Source organism: Hydra viridissima, unplaced genomic scaffold (genome assembly GCF_058129835.1).
Source record: "Hydra viridissima isolate aposymbiotic clone 2 unplaced genomic scaffold, HvirCarnegie_v1 scaffold_12, whole genome shotgun sequence".
Lineage (NCBI taxonomy): Eukaryota > Metazoa > Cnidaria > Hydrozoa > Anthoathecata > Hydridae > Hydra > Hydra viridissima.
The window spans coordinates 15,616,324-15,637,254 of NW_028324311.1; the positions used below are offsets into that span (position 1 = coordinate 15,616,324).

The following is a 20,931-nucleotide window of genomic DNA, read 5'->3' on the forward strand; positions in this document are numbered from 1 at the left end:
GGAAGAAAATCTGCAACTTTTTTGTTTTCCCCAAGAGCTAAGGAATTTATTTTTAATTTTCAACGCATTTTAATACAAGATTAAGTTGTTCTGATGTGACGCGTGGGTGTTGTAAGACGCGTGGGTTTGGTTTTTAGTCATTTAAATCAAGACCGGTTCTTTAAATAAATTAAAAAACAAAAATTAAGCAAAATTTGAAATAATATTTATAAAGTAAATATTAAAAAAAAAAAAGCCTAAAAAGCCTTTTTTCAGACTTGTAAGGTCTGAATCTTTGCGATACAGATTTTAAGGTAATCACTTGATAAATCCTGCCAAACTAAACAATATTGAAGCGGAAAGAATTGTATCCCGAAGTAATTTTGTATTTTTTCTTCGTGCTCTACAGCAATTTTCACAGTTTTAAAATTTGAAACTATATTCCGTAGATCTTCTTTGCTATAAATAGCCGTTTCGCTGTTAAGGCGATTTTTAACTCCGTCTTGCATACATTCACTCATTTTATCCCAAACTAAAGATAAATAAATTTTTTGTTTTAGTATTAATTGCTATTCATGTTTATATATTACAATGACAAAATGAAAACTACCCACAAAATATAAACTCTGCGTTGCTCTCCCTAAATTCTTTCTGTTCCGTCCTTTTTTCATGGGATTCTTTATTTGTTTAAAATATTGAATCAAAGCAAAAAATATTTTTTGATGTTTTCTTAAACAAAGCAATAAAAAAGCTTTACTGAGATTACTGCTGTCAATAAATTGAAATGCGAAACCCAATGTCTAATTATCGAAATGTTGAGTTAAAAAATAAACTTATCTTTAACTATCGAAATGTCGATTACAAAAGTCAACTAATTTATAATTGTCGAGAAAAAAGTAAAGTAATCTATAATTATCGAGAAAAAAAAAAGTCTATAAATTTAGAAACGTCGAGCACAAAAGTAAAAGAAAGTGGTTCCAAAGTGTAAACAGAAACAAACAAAAAACAAGTAAGTTTAATAGAACCACCTACCTACCTAGAAAAAATTTATCAATTATTTGAAAATTAGCCATTTAACAAATCTTTTCAATAAAAAAGCGGACAAAAAATGTATTTACTTAGTGCATTCTTTAATCTAAGTACGCGAACAAAATAAAAAAGCTTGTCTGAATTGGTAATTAGTTTGCTTACTTAAAACAAATTAAATGAAAAAAAGTTTAGTTAAATTTAAAGTTTAGTTAACTCTCAAATTAGTTTTGAAATTTTATCAGATACCTGATAAAATTTCAAAACAATAACAATGTTCCTGATTTATTATTGATCACTTTTTCGGGATATGCGATGCCTTTTTAACTATGATTCCTGGGACGAATTCCCACGCTCACCAAAAGTTTATCATCTGAGAAAACTTTAATTGTTGACGAAGCGTGGCTTTTTAGCTGATTCAAAAGCTTCTATGATTTCTCCAATTGTAAAACTTTTAGTCTTTCTGTTAAAAGTTGACATGAAGGTCGGGCCACACTGACGTTTATAAATGTTTTTAAAGTTTTTCTGACTGCCCTCTCATCAACAGTTTTGCTGTCTTTCTGATGGATACAAAAGGATTCTACTTAACATGCTTTTTAAGCTTTTCTGTGAACTTTTTATCAACTTTTTTCACTAAAGAGAGCATTTTCGTCTCTCAGCACTGTCACGTTTTTTTCCTTTGTAAAACTTAGTTTTAGACACTGCAGAAATGCGAATCACTTCACGTGCAGGAAAACCAAGCCAAAAATAAGTTCGTGTGTCACGGCCGCACCCTGTACGTTTTAACAATGAGACACTTTAAAAAGTCAAGAAAACAATTTGAGACAAAATAAAGTTAAACGAGTTTTCACTTTTAATTTCAATTTTTTTTCTTTAAATTTTTAATATTTTTTTGCTTTATTATATACTTTTTAATGTGTTTTTTATTTTGAATCCCCTCAAAATTTGGGTGTCCAGTGCAAATGCACTTGAATTTGTGCAACGCTGAACCATGTATTACTTTGTGCAAAAGCTGGTATATGGCAGTCAAAAATATCATAATTTTGGATTTTAAGGCCACCTATGGATTCTAAGGCCACCTTTCAAGTGATTTTTAGAAGTGCTGAAAACAATATAATTGTTTATAATGGAAGGAATTGCAAAATAAATAATTTGCAATGTTTTTCATTGCAAACTAAACGCATTCTGTTGCTATGCCATTGCTATTCATCTTCAAATATTTGTCCGTAGATTGTTTTGGTAAACAAATCAACCAAGTTAAAACAAATCCTTTTGGCAACTATACAATCGTTTCAGTTTCAAGGCTAAAATGTAAACATTGTTTTAACAATTAAAATGTATTCATTTTGTAAGAGAAATATATGGTTAAAAGTTTAAAAATTTTTTCAAAAGTTCTGGTCTTATATAAGTAATAATGGTGTGACATGAGAGAACCTTCTTTCTTTAAATTAACTTCTAATACTTTGTTAAATCTATCTTTAAATTAAAATGTAAATGATGAAAATAAAAAAAACGGTTTTTAGTACATCAAAGAAACTTAATTTGATCCCATAAGGCCTAACATTAACTAATAAAAAACTAATGCAAGTCTTTATCCTCGCCTTAAAAAAACTTGAGAGCCCCTTAAAGTTTGCTTTAAATTCTAATGAAAAAATGATTTCAGAAAATTTTTCTCTTTGAATACCCTGAACGTGGTTCATGGTATATATACATTCAACTGAGTTTTTTAATAAAAATTAAGGTTATGAGTATAAATCGATATCTTTTTAAATTAAATATAACAAGATATCGGTTTACACTCTTAGCAATATATAATAACATATTTTATATTACACAATATATAATAATTACCAGATATACATAAATATAATATTTATGTATATCTGGTGATTATCATATATTGCAGGTATATAAATATGCATTTCTTATATTGAATATACATACCTATATATATATATATATATATATATATACATACATACATACATACATACATACATACATACATACATACATACATACATACATACATACATACATACATACATACATACATACATACATACATACATACATACATACATACATACATACATACATACATACATACATACATACATACATACATACATACATACATACATACATACATGCATACATACATACATACATACATACATACATACATACATACATACATACATACATACATACATACATACATACATACATACATACATACATACATACATACATACATACATACATACATACATACATACATACATACATACATACATACATACATACATACATACATACATACATACATACATACATACATACATACATACATACATACATACATACATACATACATACATACATGCATACATATATATACATATACATATACATAAATATATATGTATATATAATATATATAATAAATATATACATATTGTGTGTATATATATATATATATTTTAGGGTGCAGTTGTGCTTCACTATAGGCGCAAAACCGTATTTTTCACTAAGTCTAATTTTTGTGTTATAACATTATCAAAAACCGTTTTATTTTTTTCTTAATTGTAGCATTATAAAGCTTAGTGATGTGCTTATCGAAATACAAAGTTAAAAAAACGCATGCCGTTTTTATTTTTATACTCTGTTAATCTAAACGTTACGGGGGCTGTTATGCCCCCATTTCCCCTACAACAAATACTTATGCTTGACAAATATATTCAACAAATACTTATACAAATGAAGGTATACTTGAGCCACGAGCTGCCTGACCAATTGTGAGCCACCTGCAATGGCAACGACTTCCACTTTTTTTGTTGCCCTTGTGCGTCGAGAGAGATTTACGCAGACAGCGAGTTTCGTTAGAAAAGCTAATTGTTGAAGTACCAATTACAGGTATATTTTTAGATGGATGAAGAGATCCTACTCTAGTTTTGATTGAAGATTCAATTACTAAAACGTTTTGTCGATGAATTGAAAAGCAAGAAAACATAAGTGTTACTTCTGAACCAGATGGAAACTATTTGACCAATTACACACCTTCAAAGGGTCCAAAAACACCAGCAATTAAAGGTGCAATTGATCAAACTATAATTGTGATTGGTTCAGATTCCACAAATTCAATCACTGGGTCTGGTAAAGATGGCGGGTTGTTAACTCATGTGGAGAAACTAATTGGAAGAAAATACCTTTGGTCAATTTGCATGTTGCATACAAATGAGCTACAAACGAGCATGTTGCATACAAATAAGCATTTAAGTCACCTGATTAAAAATCTTTATGGGCTTACAAACTACAAAGGTGGATTTGAAGGGCCTATTGACAAACTATTATAAAAAGTAAATCAATTAAAACAACTAGAAACACTTGAACCAATTCGACACATCACACCTTTGATTAATTTTTCCGGATGACATTTTAAAGTCAATGTCCACCGACTCTTTACTAAGTTACAAGTTATTTTCTTGTCTTGAATCAGGTATCTTGAATACTTTACTTGTCACTTTGCTATGGCTTTCGAAAAAATTCTGCGACACAGAAGAATACAGCAAGTCGGTCACACGAACTAGCTGGCTCTTTAATATTACTATCTCTTGCCGAAGTTTAAAATATGTCATAATTGCCTGTCCTAACTCGGTGAATTTCGCATGACAGCCTTAAAAGACCCTGCTGGTTCTGAACACTATGAAAGTACATATTCATCGAGGGCAGATGCAACTTGCTTTACTATTATAGCTTGAACCCCCACGGAATGTTCGAAGAGGCACTTAGTAGCCTCAATGGGACAAATCGCATAGCCTCCCCTGAAACATGGTTTTCAATAAGCAGAATATCCAAACCATAACATTTAATGATTGAAATTCTGGTACTCGACAATTCCTCGCTCTCGACTTCCGCAGCATTAGCGATCAGCACCTACATGGCTCTGGAGCACAACTTGGAACAATGGTAATGGCATAACTATAAATTTGACTCGCACATCGTCTGAAACTGCGTCTGTTGATGTGAGTGTGTTCGTCGAGCTCGATGCTATAGCAAAGTTCGATAGTGGCCGCTTCATTATTTCAGCTTATTAAGATGAAGGTGGCCTTGTCGCCCGCTGCTCGCTGCTTGCTAGTCGCGCCGAGTGCAATAGAATTTGTAAACGCTAAGCCGAAGGTCTCAGCCCTTAATCGCTGGGACTCGCTTGCTCTCTAGGGCCCTTGCCGCTCACTCACTTGCTACCTCTGAGGGGTGATCCTAACGGTTGGTATGATAGTTAGGTGCCGGGGAGGATAGAACCCTACTTGGACTTATTTTAGTCAATCAGTTAGTTTCTGAAGATTAAGATTATTTTATTAATGGTTTAGCACAGAAGGAATGTAACAACATACATATTATTTGTAAGAAGGGAGGTGAAGGATGAATGCACTGCGTATAGTACACTGTGACCATTTTCTTTAGGCGCATGTGGATTATGTCTTAAAAATGTACTTAACTTTATTTTTATAGTGTTTTTCAATAAATTATAAATAAAGTATCAAAAAATAATGAAAATTATCAAAAATTAATATCAAATTTGAAAGAGGTCAATCATAAATGAATTAAATTCAAAAGATAGCTGACTATTTTCTATAGACGCAGTTCACATTTTTTAACAAAACTATCAAAAAAAATGTTTTTATCACATTTTTAGTACTCGATTGGACCTCCTTTGCGCTCAATTACTTGATAAATTCGTTTTGGCATACTTCCCACCAAGTTTTCCAGCACTTTTGGCTCCATATCCTCCCAGCATTCTGATACCGCTACTTTTAGCTCTGCCACAGAGTTGTATTGCTTCTGGTCAGCATAGATACGTCTTACAATAATTCCCCAGATGTTTTCAACAGGATTCAAATCTGGACTGCGAGCATACCGCCACATTTGCTCGATTATTTTAGCTTCAAATTTGGTGCTTTATTCATTTTTGCTCGTTCAATGTGTGGGCTGTCTTTAAGAACTTTCCTAATCGTCTCCTTACAAACATTTAAACCCAAATCTGACTTAATTGTTTTCAAACTCTTTGATGAATTTGATGCGAGGTGAACAATTCTGCGTTTTTCACGGTCTGAAACCTTAGATTTCTTTGGTTTCCTCTTGATTGTTGCATAATCTGTTGGATTTTTCAAGAAATTACTGATAACGTAATCTGATCTCTTCAATCTTCTAGCAATTTCTCGATTTGGAACTTTTTCTCGATGATAAGCCAATATTTGACCTTTTTCAATATTGGTAAGGACCTTTCCTTTCGGCATTTGGTTAAGTTCAACTTAATTTCGACTCACAAAATAAAAAGTACTACAAAATATAAGAAATTTGCGACAAAACTCGTAAAAACTTTATTGCGTCTATAGAAAATTGCCACGTGAATATTAAAAATTTAATTATTTTAATGCAATCAAGACAGTTAATAATTAGATGCATAATGGATTATTGTTTTCTTACATATACTTATTCTAAAGTACCGTTAGAACAATTTTATTACCACTGTAACACTGTAAATCCGCTAAATTTTACATGCGTCTATAGAAAATGATCGCAGTGTATAGTGCTTGTCCTTTTGAAAATTTGAAGTGGAAATAAATAATATGGAAATGTTGTAATCCAAACAGTCCAAATGTAGCCTGTCATCTTATCTTTTAATTTGCAAAAGACTGCTTTTTTTTAGGAGAAAATTGAACATTTTTAAGTTGAAATTTTATTTGTAAAGAATACTTACTTTAAACTAGATGACAACACTTATTTTGTAAATTCAAGTTTGTCAACTATTCATACCACAAAGAATGATGGTGGATATGCCGCATGGATTGGGTCTTCAATACTGTTTTCAAACTCCCAGCGCTGAAATAATGAAGGAAAAATTCTATCAAAGAACACCCATGATTTTATTGAAAAGAAAAAGTAATTCAGCTGTGACTGGAAGAATTTTTAAGTTGGATACCATTATAATTAAACTATTTATATGAACTGTACTGTTGAATCGTATTTTATTCAAGTAAACTAAAAACATAAAAAGTGCAACGATTATATTGTGTAAAAAGTAATTAAAAGTTCATTTGTTTTCAGAATAATTTTTCACAAATGAGTTAGCAAAAATTTAAAGTGAAAGTAAGTGTTGTTTTTTTTTTAACTGTCAAATGCCAAGACCACAACCATCCGTTTTATTGTTTCAGATAATGAGTTGTTACAACCAAATGACATTCTCTCTTTAAGATTTTCAATCTTACGAAAACAGCTCCTCTTTTATCAGATGACAATATTTCGCAAACAAGGCTTTAACTTTTTATGAGTTTCTTTAACTCGTCATGTTAACTTATCGAGTTTAAATTAACTAAAAAGAAAGAATGAAAAATAAAAAGAAAAGTTAAATTAAATAAATAATAATAAAGAATTTTTAACTTCGAAGTATTCAAAGAAATTAATTTAAAAAAGCATTTTGGCTTTTTACAATTGTAGCATAATTATGCAATAATTATCTGTTTTTCTATGAAATACGAAAGTTGCGCTTTTTACCTTTTTTAGTTAAGGTACATAAAATATGATTCAACCGACCAGCACAACTTCAAGACAATACATAAAAATCTTCAAGCAGAACTTTGAACGCCTTTTCTAAAAACCAAGGAACTCCTGGAGATATCATTTTCTTTTATAAAAAAATGCTTATATTATAATGTTAAATAAAAATTATCTTAACCCCTAAAAAAGATAAACTGATATATTAGAATAATATTTTTAAATATCAAAAACTGTCGGTTTTTATCTTTTTAATCAAAAATCGATTTAGTCCGGATAAACCGGAATGAAACGACTCTAATAAAGATCATACTTTTTTTATAAATATATGTATAAACGAACAATATCTCATAACTTATGTTTTGTGAAAAAAAATTACTTCAAAATGTTGAACAGTTCTCTAGTTATTAGGTTATTTCCTTTTTTATTATTAGAGCTGACGCACAGTACGCAGTGACAAATAGTCTGTTTCTTTCACAATACCTCGTTTTGCATATTTTTCGCTTTTATAATTTAATTCCATCCGACAATTTTATTTAGACCTATTATTTGGTTAAGATTCTCACTCATCGACAGCAATTGTTATATAAAACAATATAACCTGACATCAATCTGACAAAATAACCTGAAACCTAAACAAGTAAAACAACATTACACCAATCTCAGTTTGGTTCATCGCAGATTTCAGTTGGTAGTTTTTTATTATACAAAACCTATTCAAAGCGTTTTATTTTTTTGATGGGTTTTTGGCTTTTTTTCTATGGTTTGCTGTTGCATGATTCAGTTTTTTCTATTTAGCTTTGAGGTTAATGTTTAAATTTTACATTCTTTACGATTTCTATCAGTTCGAGAAAAGCTATAGAATTAACACTGTTTTAGTCGATCAACCAGCTGTTCGCATGAAGATCTCAGAAAAGAATATTAGTAATAATGGAAAATGGGATACTAGAGGGCGAAATGAACAAGTACTTCACTACTTTTATCCTACACTTGTTAATTGTAACCTGATTATTCAACAATTTTAGTGAGGAACTTTCATAAGATAGTTTACAAACTCTTTGATTTTGGCAGAGGTAAGAGTGCAGGTATGTGGAGGCTCAGTTACACTTAAATTCCATTAAAACATTTTTACTCTGAGTTCTAAGTAACTCTAGTTGATACAAGACATGTCTAGGTCCCTAAACCCAACTTGAATGAACTTTTATATTAAACCAGTAAGGCATATAAACACTAACAATAAAACTCACAAATATTATTAAATTTTCTAGATTTGTACCAGTAAGGCCATGACTAGACACACAAATTCTGCAAAATTGAAATGCTATTGTTAGCCATCTACTGTGACAGACTGGTCCAATATTCAGAATTGCTAACTTGATAGGCAGATCTACAGTCTTTATTGCTTGACAAATTTGATAAGCATAACTTTGGTCAGTGCTAATTAGGGTGTCCCAAAAACACACTTTTTTTAAAATTTCAATGTGCTCTCAACTGATCCCCATTCTATAGGTCCTAAATAGCTACCAAAATCTTTTTTTTAATTTTTTAATGACTAGAAGTGATAGATGTAAATTCTGAGTTTTACGGTTTTGTACACTTATGTGTATTTACTAAAAAACAGCGTTATCTAGTATTTCAATATGTTTTAATATGATGTAATAATTAGTACACAAATAATTCCCATAGGATATTATTAAAGAATAGGATCATTCCCTATGAACATTGTTAGAGATTGATATTTTTCCCTCTGGACAATATTATTAGTTCGTATAATTCCCCATGGATTGGTTCACAAATAACTCCATTTAAAAATTTTTTTTGAAGGAAAAAATTTCTAAATGGAATTATTTGTGCACGAAGGAATTCTAATTTGTGCACGAAGAAATTCTCGTGTAAACGGTTATAAAAGCCGTAACGGTAAACTTAGATAAAATATTATATGAGAGGGAATAACGACTTCATAGATTTTTGATGCAGGTGTAACATTTAGTATAAATTTAGTTAAAAAACTGATTATTTCGAAATTCATATAAAAATGGGTAGAACAGCTAAAAAAAAAAGAAAATAATAGGACAGAATAAGATAAAACGGAAAAATACAGAAAGGTTGGGGTCTATTTACCTATTGAAGTACCCACTGAGCGAGTTACCTCAGAGACAGCTTCCATCTAATGGTGATATTCTTAGATACTATCAATTTATCCTTCGCGAGTCACAAGTTAAATACAAACCCACTTCTACTAATGTTGGTTGCAAATTGAAATCGAAATCCAAGGATCTTGTTTGTGAAAATGGTGTTTGTACAGATCCTGATAGTTCTTGCTTGGTATCTAGGATTAAAAAAATTTGGGATAATGCTGGGTTTGGCAAGAAATTTGTGATTTGTGGGTACAATATAAAGACTTAAATCATTAAACTTAATTTAAAATACAAGAAATTGATTAAATTGTCTTCTCTAAACTGGAACAGCAGTCTTGATAAGCAATCAAAGTTAGAGAAAGATTTTCTCACAGAATCCTATCAGCTTTTTGACATCTCGACTAAGAATTTTAAAAAAGATATTCTTGCTGATAGATTGAGGACAGATGATGCCAAACTGGAAGATATAAAGTAAGTTCAATAAATAACACTTTTTTTAGTAGTGAGATTTTTTTTCCAATTAAAAGTAACTTAATAAATAGCATATTATTTCCTTTAAAATATTTACGTTTAACTCTTTACATGGTATGGTCATCTTCCAAGAAAAACTAGAACAATTATTAATTTATTTATAAATGACTTAATAGATTTAAATATTTCTTAGTTTTTATGAAGACCAGAAGTTACATAGGAAAGGATATATGGAAACAAAAGTCGATGAAGACTACAGTAGAAGAGTATGGATGCAAACAGGAGAAAGAACAAGCTAGATAAGTTGAGAGAGAAAGAATTAGAGAGACAGAAAAACTTAAAAGATATCAATGATGTTTTTTTGTCACATGACTCCATGACAGAAGAGATTCAATTCAGCAGTGAGGAAGAAAAGTTAAACGAGGACTGTGAAATCAGCGAGGAAGATGATTTCCTGGGTAACGGTCGGAAACGCAGGTATAGTATTATTTTAATAACATAGTTGTAATTTTCACAAGCTAAAGCTGTTTTATTGAAAAGTATATAATTATAAATAGGTAGAAAAATATTATAAAATGATACGTAGGTACAATTCTGGAGATACGATAAATCTAGCAGTGAATGTTGAAAAGCTCATTGAATGTACTGCTATTCCAGCAACAAGGTTCAATGTTGGTGTACGACCTCATCTGGCAATTTTAAGTGAAGTATTTAAAGCTGGAGGTATAGAAATTAATGATATACCGCTTTCAAGAAGCACACTTCATAGAAAAAAGTTCAAATATGTAGAACTTGAAGGAGATTCGGAGTGGATTTCAATATCTAATCATCTTAAAGGCCGACAGCTTATTCTTCATTTTGATACCAAACTGTTGGAACAAATTACCACTGGGCTTAACATTATCCAAAAAATTGAGCGACTAGCAGTCTAAGTGAGTTACCCGGATGACGATACCATGGAAGACCATCTTTTAGGTGTTGTTCAATGTCCCTCTTCAAAGGGAGTTGACCAAGCAGAACAAGTGCACAATCTTTTAGAATATTACGGATGTACAGAGCAGATCATTGGTATATGCTGTGATACAACTGCAAGCAATACAGACGGAGTAAATGGAGCAGTCCAAATTCTTCCAGATATTTTGAAATTACCAATTTTGTGGATAATGTGTAGGAGACACATATATGAAGTACATTTATCTCACTATATGGCTGCCCTTACTGGTGAGAAAAATAAAGGTCCAAGAAGAGCTCTTTATGTTAAGCTAAAGAACAAGTGGCTGAAATCTGTGAGAAAGTGAATGAAGTGAAAAATTTATGTAAATTGGACTGGCAAAGAGATGATCTGAAGCTTCGCTCTGTTCTTCGCACTGTTGCAGTGGACGCTAAGACATTTTTGACTAATGCAACTACTGATATAGTGTTTTCAAGGAATGATTATGGTATAGTTTGTAAGCTTGCCTCCTTCTTCCTTGGAGTGGAAGTACAAGATTTTAAGTTCCATCAACCTGGCGCCTGCCATGAGGCAAGGTTTTTAGCAGATGCGATCTACATCCTGACTCTTTATATGACTAAAGATATCAGTAATATCTTGACAGAAAAAGAAGTGCTGCAGTTGAAGGATGCAAGTTTGTTTGTTGCAATTTGCTATGTTCCATGGTTTTTAAAAAGTTTTTTAGGATTTCTGGCTCCCTACAAAGATTTGAAAGCTATCCAGACAGCCTATGCATTGAGAAAAGTTAGTAAGAATATTGGAAATGCTTTGCTTCTCAGCATGGGACGCCATACGTGGTACTTAACTCCGCAACTCTGTGTTTTATCCTTTGGGGATAAAGAAGTTCCTTCTGAAACAAAGCTAAGAATGCTGTTAGCTCTGATTGAGTTTGAAGAGCCAAATGAATTTCAGCGTTGTAAACCATCAAATGTACAAATTGGAGAGACCACAGAGCTACCTGAGTTGATTTCCGAGCAAAGCTATCTTCTCTTCAAACATTTTAAAATATCAAGAGCAAGTATAAAAGAATGACTTAATAATAGTCTTAATACTATAGATGTTTTTAACCATCCTCAGTTGCTAGATTTTATTGCATGGATCAAAAACATATCTGTTGTAAATGATTGTGCAGAAAGAAACATTAAGCCCATTAAAGATTTTCTTACAGCTACTAGAGATGAAGATCACCTTCAAAATGTACTTTTTGTAGTTAAAAATTCTAGAAAAAACTTGACTAAGACTATGACTAAAAAGGAGCTTGGGAACTGTTCAAAAAGTTGTATTTTTTGAGAAATGTTTCACCGCAATAAAATCTTAAATTTGCTAATAAATATTAGTTTACATGTATTTTTTTTTTGTATTTTCATATTTATAAATATAATCTATCAAGTTAAATAGTAGAAAACAATTGGAAATGATTTATACGGATCTAATTGTTTTGTTTTAATTTTCTAAAATGTGTTTTCTATTAATGTTAAGCTAGCTTAACATTAAAACAGTAAAACTCAGATTTTACATCTAGCACTTCCTGTCAAAATAAAACCGTCAAATTTTTTTTAGTACTTATTTAGGTCACATAGAATGGGAATCAGTAGAGAGCTTTTTTATTTTTTTTTTTTGGGACACCCTAGTGCTAATAATCTTCTGACTGAGATTAATCAAAGGAAAATTTATATTAACAAAGTTGGTATTGCTTTCAATCCCAGTTGCTATGTCAAGCATTTTCCCAAATGGTCCAGACCATTTATTTTGAGAAAGCATTGGACCATCTAAATGTGCAATTAAATGTCTTAACACTAATTCACCAGTATGTAGATCACAAACAATCCAAACTAATCTTCTATTAAATTTTTTTTCTACACATTGTATGGGTCCGCCCACCCAACCAGTATTGACAGTGGTGCTATCTCCTCCAATAGCCATGAGATTTTGATTTTGATTTTTACTGTTTAACCAGTCACCTATGTGATCTGCAATAACTTCCTTTTTTATTATTATTGGTTGTATCTGGAACAAAATGAAAAAGATTATCACCACCAGGGTCTTTTACAACAGAGTAATGTCTTCTTTAACAAGACTAAGAAAACTTCTTTCATTTACTTCTTTAAACATTTTTGTGGCATCTACTCTCCCGTCAAAAAAAAAGACATGACACGGAGTTTTTTTCTAGGTCTAACTCAAACTATATATATATATATATATATATATATATATATATATATATATATATATATATATATATATATATATATATATATATATATATATATATATATATATATATATATATATATATATATATATATATATATATATATATATATATATATATATATATATATATATAGATTTATCTGTGTGTGTTTGTGTGAGTGTGAGTGTGTGTGTGTGTGTACAAATAGATAAAATATAAAAAAATTTGTTAAGTAATTTTTTTATAATTCACATTTATATATGTATATATATATATATATATATATATATATATATATATATATATATATATATATATATATATATATATATATATGGATTTTTAAAATACTTGTAGCTATCATAATATAATTCCTACAGAAATGCTTAATGTTTAACGTTTAAAGTTTAATGTTTAATGTTCAACGTCGTTTCGTCATTAGTTCCTAGAAAGGATTTAAAGTAGAAAGGATTTTAATTTTTTAAATCGTTTAGATTTTGTTTGTTTTAGTTTTTCTTTTAGCAGTTTTATTTTTATTATTTTATATTTTAGAAGGAAAATAGGGGTATGGATGTTATTTAAAGTTATACTATTGCTGTTTCCTTAAAATTGTTATTTTTACTTTGAAATTTCTGTGATGCTATCAACTATTTTTGTTCTTTTTTAGAAAATTAAGAAAAAAAAAATTAAAATTTTGTGCCAACACTGACAATGCATGTGACATGTTATTGTATGTAAAGGTTAAATGTTGTTACGAAGATTACAGTTCTTATGAGAAAAAAAAGAAGGTAAAGTGAATTGTTTGTAAGTATATATTTTGTATTTTTTTAAATTTTCTTTCATCATTTTTAGAATTTTTGTTTGCACGCGTTTATTGTTTGCATATATGCTTTTTTGATATGTATGTGTATTTGGTAATAAGTGCTTTATAGTTGTTTTATCAATGTGTTTTTATAATAATGTAAAGTGTTTTTTTACTGTTTGTGTATGTGTTAATATGTGTTACATAATTGTTTTAAAAATGTGTTTAAATATGTATATAAGGTATTTATTTATTTTAGTATTAGTATATATTTAACCTTATATACATATTTAAACACATTTATTGTGCTTATAGTTTGTACATATGTTTATATTATGTTTTCAATTATTTTGACCTTTTGTGAACCTGACTAATCTTTACATCTCTGGAATACATACAAATTTTTTATGATGGAAGATTTCATTCACCACTCAGTCCCACTTCTAATAGCTGAACTAGCTACTCTTCATCAAATTGAAAAGATTATTAATCAAATGTGTTATATAAAACTATATTTGTTTATAGTTGTATATATGTTTAAATTATGTTGTTTCCATGTTTTCAAAGTGGTGTGATTTGGCATTATGTTGAGCAAGATTGATAACCTTGCCACCCAAGCGATGTACTTATAGCAGAGTTGTGACTTGGCAGCATTTAGTGCTAGGCGGAGTTACTGCTTTGGAGCTAGGTTGTGTTGTGTAGCCTTTTTTAATTATTCTCAAAACACATGATAATGTCTCTTAATGTTTAGCGTAATGTGTATGAGAGTATGCAACCTTGATCTTTAAATCCAGGGTGTTTTCATGTCCTAAATTTGAAGTAATTGAATAACTAATATTGAACATAAAAACAAATATACTTTTATGTATTTATATGTTTAGTAAAAAGATAAATATAGTTAACTTTAAATTGGTTTTCTAAATTTGCCTTTCATATTTTAATTTGGTTTGTTATCTTCACTGGATTTTAGGATCAAGGATGTAAATATTCTATTGTTATGTGTTATTGTTGTGATGTTTTGTGTTGGTATTCATTTTTAACAATAGACACCTTCATGTTGGTGACTATTGTAAAAAATGAATAATAGGTTGTTTCATTATTGGAACTTACTGCTTTTATTTATTTACTGAAAGCCAAGACAACATGGTAAAAATGCAAATAATATCTTAAATTGGTTTTTTTTTTATATACATATATAGTATTGTTAATCCTTTTGTACTTCGAAACAGATTTTGTTGTTACATTTTCGATAAATGTTTATATTAACTGCCATGTCAAAATGGGTTACTATAAATAGGTACATCGATTTTCAGTTTTTATGCGGTGTTTTATTTTTGTTTTTTTTTTGTTGTTGTTGTAATTATAGTATCATAATTCCATTTTTATTTTTCTTCAGGATTTACGATTGACGCATTTATACGATTTATAAAAAGAAACCTGATTACCTTTTATTGTAAGTTTTGGTCAGTTAAAATGATATAAATGTATGCAATTAGTTCAATTTTTTTTAAAGTTTTCTCTATTTTAAGCCTAATAATTTGCTGTACGTAATTTGGTGGTTAATATTGTAGTTTAGCGCATTTTTCAAATATCGAGTTACTTAAATTTTATAAGGTTTTTAACTAATTAATTAGCTTAGTTTGCATTTGCAACACTTTTGAGGAAAGAAAAAATTCTTATATATGTTAAATTCTTATAAATATTAAAAAGAAAAAATTCTTATACACGTAAATCATTGTTTTACATTTCGGTATTCTGGTAAAAGGTCTTCATCAAAAACTTGACTACTCTTAATAAAAATATTCTCCTGACCACCATTAAGGTAAAACGGCAAAAAAGGGGAAGGGAGGTCCTTTATTAGTGTCAAAATATTGAAGAGAACTTAACGTTTTAAAGACAGTTTCCTTTTTTAAAGAAACATGTATCAAGGGGATACCAAAAAGTTAATAATTCATGTATAATTAACGTTCGCTTTATATTAATCTTATAAATTAAAGTTCATGTTATAAAAAATATCACAAGAATTTAGCTTCACTTTTTCGTCAATTTAAAGCATTATGAAGTGTTATTATTTTGAGTCAGTAACTAAAAACGTATTGCGTTGAACTTGGTAATATCGAGGAAAATGGTTCTACCTAACACTGATATGACCTATGTCAATGGTAAATTACTCAATATTTAATAATTGGTAAATTATTTTACCTCCGCATACTTTTTATTTTAACTTTACAGATGGTTTAATTTTTTCAATTTGAAGGCGTTTTTCTAAAAGGGTATTAGTTATGGTTTCGCAACTTTAAATTGTGGAATACAGCCACTATAAATTAACAGACCGACCATAACCCGTTTTACGGGTTGCTTATTGCTAGTTAAGCTATAATGTAAATGACAATAAGATTGTTAAACTATTGATAACTTTTGTGTGTTAAGTTGTAGATAATGTGTAAAAGATGAAAAGAATTGATCTTTTTCAAAAAAGTAAAGAGCTAGGTTTCAATAAAGTTAATCTGCTTGAATCTTTGTTTAATGAAGTTTTAAATGTTTATAACCTTCCTGAAGTTGACGTCGATAAATCAGAGCAGACCAACTTAAAGAATAAGTTGTCTGTTTTTAAAACAAAAGTGGCAGCTAAGTTCGATAAGCATAATAGAAACTATGACAGATTGATTACCAGATAATCAGAAATACCAGATAATCAGAAATACCAGATAATCAGAAATACCAGATAATCAGAAATACCAGATAATCAGAAATACCAGATAATCAGAAATACCAGATAATCAGAAATACCAGATAATCAGAAATACCAGATAATCAGAAATACCAAATAATCAGAAATACCAGATAATCAGAAATACCAGATAATCAGAAATACCAGATAATCAGAAATACCAGATAATCAGAAATACCAGATAATCAGAAATACTAGATAATCAGAAATAGCTCCTTACTACAAAATGCAAACATCTATACGTCTCTTCATAAAATTTTAATTGAAAAAAAGAAATGCTATCCTGATAATATGAATTTTTCAGAAACATCTGCTGCTTGCTCCCTTTAATCTTTTTTTAATCACACATTGTGTAGAATCTTGAGTCTAAATATTTGCAACAAAATATTTTCTGAAATATTGGCTAAAGATATTAATCAACATGGAATGATGCATTTCAAAGGCGGTTTTGATGGAGCGTCTAGCCAGAGTCTGTATAAACAAAAATATTTTGATACAACTCTAAATGAAGTTGTTAAAAATAAAGGTTCAGAAACTTGAACCATTTGTAGTAAGTTTAGAGTCAGAACCAGCTGAGTCATCTATGATGACAGCAATTATAAAGTATAATATGGATTTGACAACGTTTGTCAAATCCAAATCATACTTTATAATTGGAAAAGTTGTTAATGCACTGACAAGTACTACCTCTTCTCAAAGCTGTAATGTATGTTCAGGAAAGCCAACAGAGATGAATGAAATTAAATTGATTAGATCTAAACCTGTCAATAAAGAAGCTTTATCTTATGGCCTTTCACTTCTTCACCTATGGACAAGATGCTTTGAGTACATTCTTCATCTTGGATATAAATTGAAAATTAGGTCATTTTATGCTAAAATCTTTGAGCAGAAAGAATCAGTTAAAGAAAGAAAAGCATTTATACAAAAGAAGTTTAGGGAAGAACTAAATCTTATTGTTGACATGCCAAAACAAGGTTTTGGAAACACTAATGATGGTAATACTGTCAGAAGAGCCTTTGAGGAATCGAATACTTTCTCTGGTGTAGATGTTGACATCATTTCTAGACTTACAATTTTGAAAAGCAGTTTATTCAGGATATGATTTAGATCCAAGCTCTTTTCAAAATTGTTGTAATGATACAACTGATAAAATTCTTTCTGAACTGGTATGTTATTCCTCCAAGCGTTCTAACTGGTATGTTATTCCTCCAAGCGTTCACAAACTTTTTGAACATGGTTTACAAATTGCCGATGCATTAGAACTTCCCATTAGAGTTTATTCAGAAGAATCACTAGAGGCTCTTAACAAAGAGATTAAAAATGCAAGATTAAATCATTCATGCAAAATTTCAAGGATAAACGTTATGAAAAACCAGTTTAACTATCTTATGATAAGGAGTGATCCAGTTATATGGAGCATGTAATTCACTAACCATAGATGTGAAAATGGGAAACTGCTTCCAGTAGAAGTTCTTTCTCTTCTTAAACAGTCGTGATTCCTTTGTGAAATTTTTTATTTATAGTTAAATTTGCCATCAAAAATTAAAATTTTCTATGAATTAAAATTTAAAGTAGTTATAATAGTTAAAATTCTCAGAGCATTCTATTATATACTCTTTGTTGGTGACAAAATTATTATTTTTTTTTTTTGAAAAAACTTTTAAATATTTTTAGCAAAAGGGGAGGGGCCCGGTAAAAATTATGACTTAAATTTGGATGGTAGTGTGCTGTGTGATCACGCCTGATTACAAGTTGGAGTAAGTTAAAAAGAGATTTAAAAGTAAATTATGTATTATGCAAACTATTACTTGAGTCGAGAAGTAAAATTGAAAAAAAAAGTCTGCTTGCGCATGTAAAATTTCATACGCGAGTGTTTTTTAGATACGCGCACGTTTTGCTGGTTTTTGCGCGTAAAAATAACTTAAAATCATATAATTGATTTTTAGACAAAAAAAAAAAATAACTATTCATTTAATACATATTAAAATGCAATGGTTATATAATTTTTGTCGTTTTTTCTTCACTTTGAGTCACTGTTCAGCATGTGAATCGCATTTTGCATAAGACCATTGGTTACAACCTTGACACTGGATACAGTTTTTTTTAGGTATACTTTCAGAATAAATTTCCCAACATACAAGACAAGCATAATCGTGTTCTGCACTTGTCTTTAAATTTTCTTTCTGCTCAGTTTTTTTGTTTGTTTTTCTTTTAATTTTTTTTTATTACACTAAGTAACAGAGTCTCTTTATTACCATGATCTACAAAGGATGGACAGGTTGAGATTTTTTTTTTCTCAATTTTTTTAAGTTTCTTAGTTTGTTACTGTTTTAACATAGTTCTTTCTGGAGTATTTGTTTGAATAGCAGCTTTTCTTTTTCTTCGTCCAGCTGAATTTATTTTTCTTGGGGCTGCTTTGGGAAAGGTCGCAGAGTTTCTGGAGAAAATGATTCAAGAGTCTTAGGAATAAGTAATTTTGACTCTTTGTTAATACAATACTTCAGAATAAGCTCCGCGTGATAGCTCAGATACAAGTTTTGCTGGTTCTATACGTTCTGTGACAAATGATGGTAAGAAATCATCATCAGCATAGATGTTTGCAATGGACGGGTAGATATCAGTTTTTTGGAAACTTATCTTTTGCAATGTTAGTACAAGTCATAACCAATGTCAATGAATCTGAGACAACTTGTGTTTAAATATGTAAATGAGAAGGATTGGTTGTTCAAAATCAACAGAAATTTATATTCATTTGAAGGTTTCACATGCTTAATAAAATGTCGCATATATTTATTGAAATCTATATCTGTAACCCAGCCACTCCCATTACCTAGTCCAATAGAGTCCGGTGGACCATTGTTAACAAAATAATCTTTGTAATATTTGCGAGGAAACACAAACATTGGGAGCACTGTATTTCATGAGGCAGATACAGCAGCTACCACTGTGACATTAGTGCCTCTTTCCCCAAATGTCATAGCACCAACATTTCGCTTGCCCTTTGCAGCCACAATTTTACTAGGTCTTACCACTGTAGATACACCAGTTTCATCAAATTTTCATATTTGTGAAGCAAATTTGTATATATCCAGAATTTTTTCTAATTTATCATAAAACATCTTTACATTTTTTAAGCGTTAAATGATGTTGCCCTACCAAGGCTAGTTGCTTCTGGTTTCCTAATAGATAATTTAAAGTTTCTTTTTGAAAAACTAGTCATCCACTCTCTACCAGCCATCTTATTGTCAGTCCAAGATTCTGGTATTTTGATTTTGTATTAAACAGCACACTCAGAAACACAAACAGACAAGGCAACGAACATCTTTAGGAGTATATCCAAAAAATGTAGATGTCATTTGCAATAAATAATTTTTAAGAAGCTTTCTTACTCTTAGGAAAAAATCAACCAAGGTTTTGAATAATCCACGGATGGGCAACCATCAGAGCTTAGTTTAGAAATGTATCTTGTTAATGTCATTCTCTTGATGTTGAATTCTATAGCAGCTGCACTTACACTTTTTTTTCCTCAAAAACAGACCTTGCTTCATCACTAAGCTGCTGACTTGTAAAGGCACCATTTGATGTTTTTCTTTTATAGTTACGCATTCTATAATACATTATAGAATGCGTAACTATAAAAGAAAAACATCAAATGGTGCCTTTACAAGTCAGCAGCTTAGTGATGAAGCAAGGTCTGTTTATATATATATATATATATATATATATATATATATATATATATATATATATATATATATATATATATATATATATATATATATATATATATATTAGGGTGTTCCAAAAAAGTGACTTTTTTGAATTTCAACTTACATTGCTTTTCATAAGGTGCCCCAACCTTGATATTACTAATAAATTTTTATTTTTTTTCATCATTAGATCACTCCATGACTTCCCTCAATGGGTCCAAAGGTCATTTTTTGCCCCTTTTTTGCCAATATTTTGGACTAACTGAGGGGAGTGTTACCATTATCCAAATTGATTTTTCTATCTTTTTTTTTTGTTGTTTTATCTTTTTGA

General features: G+C 30.0%; 1 pseudogene; it reads left to right on the forward strand.

Annotated features, from left to right (window-relative positions):
* The first annotated feature begins 9,598 nt into the window (after positions 1 to 9,598).
* On the forward strand, positions 9,599 to 12,473 carry LOC149881498 (uncharacterized; annotated as a pseudogene).
* The last annotated feature ends 8,458 nt before the right edge of the window (positions 12,474 to 20,931 follow it).